We start from the raw sequence: 9018 nt of genomic DNA on the forward strand, positions 1-9018 counted from the left end.
CACATATTTCTAAATGGAACGCTTTGCCCTTATGTCTGATCTGTCTTGCCAAGCCTAGAAAATTTTAAAGATTTGGGTTTTGAATATTTGACATTTGAAAAATATTGTTTTTTATAAAAATCATATGTTCTCATTATAGACAATTTAGGAATTACAGAAAATTACATAGAAGTAAACATAAATTAGGTATAATCATGCAACCCCATGGTATGAACTACTCCGATACTTTGTTCTATTTTTTTTTCTAATTTCTTTCTTATGTATTAGCTTGCTGGGACTGTTTTTCAAAAGTACTATAAATAAATGGCTTAAACAACAAAAATGTATTGTTTCACAGTTCTGGAGGCCAAGAGTTCAAGATCAAGATGCTGGCAAAATTAGTTTTTCCTAAGGGCTGTGAGGGAATATGTTTCTGGCCCCTCTCCTCGGCTTGTAGATGGTCTTCTCCCTGGGTCTCTATACCATCTTTTTCTGGGTGTGTCTCTGTGTCCAAATTCCCCTTTCTATAAGGACAGCAGAAATATTTGATTAGGACCCACCCTAATGACCTCTCTTCAACTTGAGTATCTCTGTAAAGACTGTATTTTCAAATAAAGTCACATTCTGAAGTAATAGGAGTTAGGACTTCAATATACAAATTTGAAGGGGATGAAGTTCAACCTATAGCAACCTCACTGAGGTCAAAATGCAGTCTGACATCCTGGGCTTTTGTTGAATACTATAATAAGAAGATTTTTCTATATTATTAACAGATCTTCAGAAGGACACATTTCAAAATATATCAACAAATGCTTGTGATGAATTAAGTGGAAGAAACAGTTTTAGAATAACAGTAGGCCATTGGAAAATAAGTTCATAAATACATTTCTGTATGCAATTATTGTATACATATCATCTCTTTTTAAACTGATGAGAACAGATACTATACTTGATCTTAGCCAAAAGACCAAGAAGCGATATATATCATCTCTTTTTAAATGTGTGAGTGTGTGTGTGTGAGAGAGTGTGAGTGTGTATGTGAGTGTGAGTGTGTGTGAGTCTGGGTGTGGAGAGCTGAGGTGGAACAGGCTTATGTAGAATAGCATATGGGCATGCCAGTGGTTCTGGTACTGGGTGGATTAGAGGTCAAGTCCTACAAAGTTGAGCAGAGGATTTATAATTTTGTGGTTAGTTTAATCCCCACATCCAATAAAAAAACAAAGTGGAAGGGAAGGGAAAAATGATGAATTAAGTTTTTCTCCTATACTGTCTGAGATTATCCATGTTGCTTTGTTGGGGAAGCTAAGGGATAACCAATGTTAAGAGTTTATTCCCAATTCTTCTTCATTGTTAATAAACCTAACTAGAGAAATTTACCAACCTTTGACACAGAGTTTTAACCGAAATTTAACTTGTAGGCCTTTCATTATTTAAGTTTTATTTTTATTTTATGTTTAGTGAATGTGCTATTTAACTTTCTTTAGGTTATTCTGCAATAAAAAGAACAACCCCTACATTTTTGTGACTTACAACATAAATGTTTATGTATCAATGCTGTTACATGTTGTCATGTTCCTTTGATTTCAATCAATATTGTCTTTACTTAGTCACCGAGGCTGAAGATACAGTCCCTATCTGAACATTCCACTCTTGTGCAAGAGGGGAGGGAGGGAGGGAGGGAGGAGGAGGAGGAGGGGAGAGAGAGAGAGAGAGAGAGAGAGAGAGAGAGAGAGAGAGAACACAATGAGAGAGAGAAAACAAGCCAATGTTATCTTGAACTTCTTAAGTCCTGCTCAAGTATGTCACCCATCACTTCCACTTAAATTGTATTAATCAAATTTTATTGCCAAGACTAATGTCATTGGGTGGAAATACAATCATCTTACAGAAAGATATGACACTTTACATGGTGTCTGATAAGGGTATATAAATTATCCTCTCATAGAAATTGGGGAAAGAAATTGAAAACAATAATAATAATGCAATCTACTACAGCCCACCTCTTTTTGCCACAAAGATTTCTTTACTCCTGGACATAAAATATACTCATTTATTTCCAAAGAATACGTCCTAAAGCCCTCAGCAATCATAGCATGATGCTCAGAGTCCAGAATCTGTGGTAGTTTCTACATCAAATGCAGATAAGAACCCTGTTGATGCATAAATTGATGAGCCATAAAGGAATCTTACCTGTTCCCGCCCCCAAACGTGCTCAATGTAGAATGGTAGATTCAAGGCAGAATAAGCACAATTACCACTCCTATTTAGAAAGCTGGATAATGGGAGGCATACCACAGCTCCTGTTCCAAAGCATTTCTGAGACCCTGTTGTGCAGATTTTGACCCTGAGGGTAGGGAATACTTTTTGGTTAGCATCTGGTTCTCTTCCATAGGAAGAGCAACTTAGCTGATTGTACTTTATGGTTCTTGAATTAGAGGGAAAAGAAATGTCAGAACCATAAGGTGGAGCTTAAAGTTTCTGCATGTTATTCTTTGCCCATTGCATTGGCCAAAGCAAGTCACATGGACAAGCCTGACATCAATGGGACACAGAAGTCTGCGCCTCCAGTAAGGTTCTGCAAATCACACAGCAGTGGTCTGGATGCACGATCCTGTAGTGTAGGGGGAGATAAGAGAAGGGCAGGAAAGGAAATACTTGGAGACCATCATGGGATCTATATCTGTGGATATTTTAATACAGAGTTAAAAACAAGTTGGCCTTGTGTTCAATGAGCCAACAATTTGTAAGTTGTTCATTTCAAACCTTCTGCTCCAAATGGAATAATCACCTATAGAGTAGAGAAACAGACAAATGTCCCTTACTTCTGAGCTGTTAATGTGATACTTTGGCCTCTTTTTCCTCACATAGACTAAAAAGATTTGGGAGAAATGAAAAGGGATGCCCATTAAAAAGTAAACTAGCCCTGGACAGTTTTGTGCAATGGTTAGAACATCTACCCGCAGACCAGAGAATCTGGGGTTCGGTTCCTGCTAAGGGTATGTACCTCCGTTACAGTTTGTCCCAGTCCCCACTTGGGGTTGTGTGGGTGGCAGCCAGTCGATGTGTCTCTCTCACATTGATGTTTCTCTCTCTCTCTTCCTCCCTCTGTGTCTGAAGATAAATGCAGCAAAAAATGTCCTCGGATGAGGGTAAAAAATTTAACACAAGTAAACTAGATCTACTTTTACTTTTACTGCATGCCAGTTATCTATTGCCAATGTGACAGCGTGGAGTGAAAATTTATGCAACCAGATTCTATGTGGTTTAAACAGCAGCAAACAATACAAATATTTAAAAGAAAAAGAGAAAAGGTGTTTCCAAACATCACAGGTCCTCCTATCTTTCACAAGGGTCAGCTTCTATGCTCCTGTAATAAGAAGTTATTTTATTAGTTGTGCCCCCAGAAGATTATAGTTATTTCTTCCCATGTTCAATTTTGTTTCCAAAATCTAAAAAGAAAAATCAGAAGGTTTCTGTGTCTGTGTCTTCAAAACCTATGGCCCTACACTCAATTTTATTTTATTGTTATTCTGCAAGAGAGAGCTGGGTCAATAAAAGAGGCTGAGAAAACTGAATTTCCTGGAAGGAACGGTAGCAAGCACACAAAGCTATGCTGACTCACAGTGTCTTAGGTTTAAAACTATAGAGACTGCTGTTGGTCAGCAATAAAACTCAGTGGAAGTTGAGGTCAGAAGGGAAGAAGCAGAAAAGAAACTCTATTATCTGATAGTAGTAAAACATAATCCCTCAAAAGATGGCCTTGGAACAAGCCATTGGGTAAAATCTGTCATGTTTTCAATGGAAAGAAATGGCCTTTGTCCCAGAACTGGCTAACCCTCGAACAGACGTCGATTAATGCAAGATGAGTGGTATGAAATACAGAACCACTTTCTGATGTTTATTTCTTCTCTAAAATAAAATTTCATGAAGAGGACTTCTGAAAGAAACAATGACAGAATGAAACAATGCCTCACTTCCTAAGGTGAAAAGAAGAGTTAATTAGAAAAACGGAATGAATATATTAATTTTTAGATACATTTCCCGTGAAGCTTATCTGAGAAGAACAGATTAAACCAAAGAAACACTTGATGTTACAAATGTCCCAACTGTTTTTGCACTGTGTTATTCACACGATAACAAGTTTTAAATTGAGATGTAATCTACAGACCATAAAATTCACTTAGTTAAAGTCTACAATATGTGGTTTTTAATACATTCATAAAGTGATATAATCATTGCCACAACATACTTTAAGAATATTTTCATCACTTTCAGAAAGAAACTCTACCCATTAGCAGCCACTCTCTGGTCCCACTCCCACTGATTCTTAGCTCTAGTTAACTACAAGTCTACTTTCTGGCTCTACATATTTGCCTATCCTGGACATTTCATATAAATGGAATCATACAATATGTATCCTTTTCGCATCTTTCACTTAGCGTTACGTTTTCAAGGTGCATCCATGTTGTAGAGTGTATGAGTATTTTCTTTCTTTTTATTGTTTAATAACAGTTCATCGATGGGCATGCCATATCTTGTTTATCCTTTCCTCAGTTGATGGGCATTTGGAATGTTTCCACTTTTTGGCTAATACTAATATCTCTACTATAAACCTCTATTTTTGTGTGGATACGTGTCGATTTTTTCTCTATGTATACCTGCGAGTGGAACCACTGGGTCATATAGAATCTCTATGTTTATCTTTTGAGGAACTGCCAACTTGTTTTCTAAAGGGACTGCACCATTTTTACATTCCTGCCATCCATATGTTCCATCTACATTTTAAACTCTTCATTTTCATAACCGTAATTTATAGCAGGTGTGCTGGAATAGCAACAAACTACCTACAGATCAGGGTCAGCATGTGGCTGGTGGCATCATAAAGCGAAGGTCACGTTAAATTAGCCGAGAAACCCCATAAGCCTCTTTGGAAAGTGGCAGTAAATAGTCTTCACAGTTGCCATCATAACAATAAACTGTGTAATTATCAGCTGATAGCCAAAGAGATCCTGGCTCTCATTAACACTTACAACCCCCTTGGGACCCAGGAAAGCAGCCCTCATACTTTTATTTAGGGCAGGGCAAAGTAGGTGCTGTGAGTTCCCCAGGTCTGTAGTGGGAAGAAGGAAAGACTTCCCAGAGTCCCGACAAACATGCGTGGGGATGGTAGTTTCTCCAAGGGACTGGGCGTGCTTTCTTTATCACAGAGAAGAGGAGGAGCCCTATTCTTCCAAGAATTCGAGAGCAATGACAGGAAGGAAATCTCCTGTGGACTGGTTTATTAGGATCCAATAAAAACCAGTTGTTCTCTCACTCTTAGAGACAGATCTAAAATTTAGACATATAGGTTTATACAGCTAGAAATTTAAAAGAAACACTTCAGGAGAAAATTAGCATTATTGAAAGTAACAAACACTAGAAAAATTGGTCTTTTAAATATCATGATTATCTTTTAAATTAAATAACGTTAGGAGGGGTCCCATTCAGCTGTGTATTTTATTTGCCCAGATGCTCTTTAGCAGCTGAGAGGGCAAGAGATAGGATGGGGGTTCGGAGGATCCACACTGCTTTCTACATTTCTCAAAGCTCTTTTTAAAGCCATGAACAATTGATCTTTCTGCTGCACTGTGAAAAACGAATACACTCTGCGTGCCACTTCGGAATTTTGGAACTAGTCCCAATAGTTTATAGTCACAACTTGTGTAAAAGATTTTGTTGTTGGTGTGTTTTTTGGGTGGGAAGTATCCTAAGATTACGTGAATGCTTTTCCTCTTATTACTTGGTTGATCTCTTTTTTTCCTTTTTTAAAAGTACTCTGTTTCAAAAAATATTTTTTCTTTATTGATTTTAGAGAGAGAGGAAGGGAAAGAGAAAGATAGAAACATCGGTGAGAGAGAACATTGATTGGCTGCCTTCTGCATGCCCCCATCTGGGGGTTTGGCCCACAACCTGGTCATGTGCCCTGACCAGGAATCGAACCAGTGCCAATGAGACACATCGGCCAGGTGGTTGATCTCTATTTTCAAACTTATCCCTCACCATTTATCACTCCATACCATATAATTTCCTCTTCCCACTTACACAGGGTGTTAATTCTTAGTGTGAAATTTACTCACCATTGCCTTTTCTGTGACTCCTCACAAATGAAACGGGCATATGTAGTACATGAGCCAAAGACTGGCTTCTTGTGTGTGAGTTCATTCCCGTCCACCTTTACTTAAGTTCTATCTACCCTTCTATTTGTCGCCATATATCACATTCTTTACGGTGTAAATCTTATTCCACCCACCCTTAAAACACCTAGTAAAAACAAGAGTTGTTCTTTACAAATGGCCATTAAAAACACATCAGTATTATTTTCTTGCAGTTATCATTTTCTCTCAAAGATTAACAGAAATGGAAGTACGTAATTCCCTATTGAATGGACAGAGCTGGTACTTTATTAAAAAAGTATCCTCTTTCATACATTATGCCCTTGATATTTTAGTAGGGGCAACTCAAAAGCATTGCATAAATGACTGAATTTCAATTGGATTTATTTGACTTGTAACCACACTATAATACAAAAAAAAAAAAAAAAAAAAAAATGAAGCTAACAATGAAACAATTCATGCTGTTTGAAAATGGGATGTGATAGGCATTTGTTCCTATATCAACCATCTACAAACTACCTAATGAACAATGTTATATAGCCTATATATCCAAACATGCCAATAGGTTTTTTGGCCTCTTATCCATGTAAAATTGTAGAACCTGGGTTTGTGCTAAGGAAGGTGAATTTTATTCCAGCTCCGCCAATAATTAATTTCTTAAAAAAATAAAGAATCTGTTATAATGATGATACACCTCAGTTTTTTTCATTTTGAAATGGGCATGAGCTACCTTGCCTATATTCCAAGTTCAGTATAAGCCTTCAGCAGATTAACTTGCCCAGTGTGAGTATGTGCTCTGGATTTCTTTGGATACCAGAGCACTTCAGTACTTATAGTGGAATTTCACACCAAGCTTTTTGGTTTTCTTTGCTTATGAAATTACTGAGAGGTTAAGGACAAATCTCTCTAAGTTTATATCAATTTTTTTTAATGATATGTAGAAAAGAATATATTAATCATATGTACATATTTTGGAACATAATGAATCTATCTGCCTATCACCCTGTTTAAGAAGTAGATAATTACTGGGGACTTAGAAGCACCCTTGTGTGACCTCCTTGGATTTTTTTTGTCAATGATTTTCTCATTTTGGTTCACAGTACTACCAACCATATATGTATCATTGGGTTTAAAGATTTACTTCATTTAATGAATTAATCCATGTGTGTTCTCCTATGACTGACTTCTTTTGAAGAACAGCTATTTTGAATCCATCCAAGTCGATGTGTATTACTGCAGTGCATTCATATCTGCTACTTTGATTATATTGCAATGTGTTTATTCTTTCTGTCATTCATGGGCAATTGGATTGTTTCCAGGTTTTTGTCATGCAGAATACTTCAATGAACATCTCAGTACATGTTGTCAAATGCACGTCTTCAAGGATGTCTCTAGGCTTGGCGCATCACATCTCATTAAGTCTAAGATGCCATCAATAGTAAGATACAGACCATTGTTTTGCATAACTGAGAAAGAAAAATTTCCAATTAAATGTGTACAGTATCATATGCAATATTCTTGACTGTGAGAAAGCATGTTATTATAGAAACATTGAACTATGAAAAACATACGTTTTAAGATGAATGAAACAGAGAACCTTGGAGTGGAATTGCTGGACCATAGAGAAGGGACACCGTCAAGTTGACTAAGAATCACACCAATGGTTTTCTAGAGTCGCTGTCAGGACTTCCACATCCCAAAGAGTGTCAGTGTGCCTGTCACTTCACATCCTCTTTTCACTTTGTGTTGGCCACTGCCTCTTGTGCCAGAACAGTCACACATTTTCTTATTTATTTTAAGCTTCACTCACATTTTCCTGCTTCGCCAAGGAACACCTAAACAGTAATATTGTCAGAGATCTTCATTGGGTCATATACCCTTTTGAGCATTTGATGAAAAACTTGCTTAGTTTATTTCTTTCCTCAAATGTCCTCTACTTTCACCACATGGCAACATTCTTGGGTGATTTGTGATTTAGCACAAACTTCACCTCCCTTAAACTCCTTTTTCAGATACTTTCTGGAAGGATCTAGCACCTAGCACTAATTCTTTTCGCCTCAGGAAACGTTTTTTCTGGGTTGGATTGTATTTATGTGTTTCCATACAGGAATGGGCAAAGTAGGCTTATGGTTGTGAATATGCAAGAGTTTATTCTTGTATTATTACTTGTTAATTATTGCATTATTTTCCATAGAAACAACTGTAAACCTACTTTTGCCCCCCATATTTATGAGCCCAGTAGATTATAGCCTTTATTTGTGTGATAACCACTTAATATGTACTATCTATTTGCATATTACCTATTACTTGAAGCCATATTTCCTTTTTGTGGTCTGGTGCCAACACTTTCCTCTTTAGTTGTTGCCTCCAGGGCTCATTTGGATTGTAGTTTCTCCTCTCTGGCCTCTTCCAGGCCCAAGAAACAGTACCTGTTACAAGTATGCACACACCCATAATTACATACAGTGGTGATGAGTAGAGAAAAAGGAAGACATCACAAGGTGTGGGATAGGAAACACTCATCTCCATGCAATTACTTACAGACTTTGCGTCCTTCATATCCTTCAAATTTGTGCCATGCCCGCCACTGTGTCCATTTAAAACCTCATGGATTTGTCCTGGATGACTAAGGTTTCAACCAGAGGCAAATTTTCATAAAACACAGCCCGGTTACTTTCATGGACTCCCTGTGGGGCCCTGGGAAGCACCATGGCATTGTGTCCATGTGTTTATGTAAGATCTGCAGAAGGAAGCTATGTGAGCCACAATCTGTTTAACATGCTGTCTTTTTCTTTCTCAGTCTCTGTCACACCTCCAAGCTGCTTGATTTGATGTGCTCATGGGCATTTCTAAACTGGTGTGGTTCAGTGGATTGAGCTTTGTCCCA

General features: G+C 37.5%; 1 pseudogene; it reads right to left on the reverse strand.

Annotated features, from left to right (window-relative positions):
* Window positions 1–847: 847 nt before the first annotated feature.
* Window positions 848–958, reverse strand: LOC118620946 (annotated as a pseudogene).
* Window positions 959–9018: the final 8060 nt, after the last annotated feature.

Source organism: Molossus molossus, unplaced genomic scaffold (assembly GCF_014108415.1).
Source record: "Molossus molossus isolate mMolMol1 unplaced genomic scaffold, mMolMol1.p scaffold_m16_p_1, whole genome shotgun sequence".
Classification (NCBI taxonomy): Eukaryota; Metazoa; Chordata; class Mammalia; order Chiroptera; family Molossidae; genus Molossus; species Molossus molossus.